Source organism: Oncorhynchus gorbuscha, linkage group LG09 (genome assembly GCF_021184085.1).
Source record: "Oncorhynchus gorbuscha isolate QuinsamMale2020 ecotype Even-year linkage group LG09, OgorEven_v1.0, whole genome shotgun sequence".
Classification (NCBI taxonomy): domain Eukaryota; kingdom Metazoa; phylum Chordata; class Actinopteri; order Salmoniformes; family Salmonidae; genus Oncorhynchus; species Oncorhynchus gorbuscha.
Genome location: NC_060181.1, coordinates 84294512 through 84296515, shown reverse-complemented (window position 1 = coordinate 84296515; position 2004 = coordinate 84294512).

The window sequence follows — 2004 nt, the reverse complement described above, 5'->3', positions numbered from 1 at the left end:
TGTCTGTCTGTCATAATACAGATGTATGTCTGTCTGTCTGTCTGTCTGTCTGTCTGTCTGTCTGTCTGTCTGTCTGTCTGTCTGTCTGTCTGTCTGTCTGTCTGTCTGTCATAATACAGATGTCTGTCTGTCTGTCTGTCTGTCTGTCTGTCTGTCTGTCTGTCTGTCTGTCTGTCTGTCTGTCTGTCTGTCTGTCTGTCTGTCTGTCATAATACAGATATATGTCTGTCTGTCTGTCTGTCTGTCTGTCTGTCTGTCTGTCTGTCTGTCTGTCTGTCTGTCTGTCTGTCTGTCTGTCTGTCTGTCTGTCTGTCATAATACAGATGTCTGTCTGTCTGTCTGTCTGTCTGTCTGTCTGTCTGTCTGTCTGTCTGTCTGTCTGTCTGTCAGATGTCTGTCTGTCTGTCTGTCTGTCTGTCTGTCTGTCTGTCTGTCTGTCTGTCATAATACAGATGTATGTCTGTCTGTCTGTCTGTCTGTCTGTCTGTCTGTCTGTCTGTCTGTCTGTCTGTCTGTCTGTCTGTCTGTCTGTCTGTCTGTCATAATACAGATAAGACAGGTGATTTCCGTTCTTCTTCCTGATATAGTTCAGATGAACTGTCTGCTTCAGACCAGCTCTAACAGACTCATGTCAGAATCAGACGGTCATCCATGTTTCAAACGTCAAATTTCCAAACGACAAATTTAAAAGTGTTTAAAGTTAAGTTTAGGCATTAACTCTGAATGGTTAAGGTTAGTGATAGGCTTCATTTTTAAAAATCAAATCAACTTTCTATTGCTGGAATTGAACTTGAAACCATCCACCACAGACCAGCAAAACTGAAACCAACTCGAACGTAACAGCAATCACTAATGCCCCTAGTGGCCGGTTTCCACATCATCTCCCAACAATCTCAGACATGGATGGACGTCAAATGTTTTTATTTTATTTAACTAGGCAAGTCAGTTAAGAACACATTCTTATTTACAATGACGGTCTAGGAACAGTGGGTTAACTGCCTTGTTCAGGGGCAGAACAACAGATTTTACATTGTCAGCTCAGGGATTTGCTCTAGCAACCTTTTGGTTACTGGCTCAACACTCTAACTACTAGGCTACCTGCCGCCCCAAATACTGGCTTGTATCACGGGTGACCTGGATCTTACTTCACCCCTCAGGATTTGTCAAGTCATTCAGGATTTGTCATTCAAATCTCTCCTCTCCTGTTTTTCTACTCATCACAGTCCAATCCAGCTACAGTACCCTGGAGCTCTGTTAGAATACCCATACTAACATACTGTATACTACATACTTCATGAGTATTTACTACATAATATATACCATTAGTTCATTTTAGTGTACTATAAACAAACTATCATTGCAGTTGAGCATACTAGCACTTCGCTTATCTACCAGAAGTTGATGCTATTGCTATGCAGCATCTTGCTAGCTTGTTAGCAAAACAAATGACAGGCTAGACATTTTTATGATTTTGGGTGTGTTCGTAAATCCAATCTGGACTGCCAGAGTGCAAAAATCCAGAGCATTGTGAGATTGTCCATTTGTAAATTCATAGCGTTGTCTGATTGTCAGTTTGTAAATTCAGAGCCTTTCACTCTCGTAGCGTTCACTATACTCTCTGGCCGAGGAGTAGGGTTGATCCGAGCTTTCTGACCTCACAACGGCAATCAAGCAGTCAAGCTAACTGGCTAGCTTGCTAGCTACTTCCAGACACAAATGAGAGAACACATCACTCTGACCATTTTACTCTCCCTAGTAGAGTAGAGTTGGTTAGGCTGTTTTCATGTCATCCAGAGCATGGTGGATGGTGACTGTAACTGTGCTCCTGGCAACAATTTAATTACGCTTGTTTTTGCTGACGTTTACTGACATATTCAATGGGCGTTCGTAAACCAATCAGTTATTCTGCGCTCTGGCACACTCAGACCAGAGTGCTCTGAAATCAGACTAGATAGCCAGAATGAACAATGTCCATTGAGAACTCACAACGACTACACCACTTAG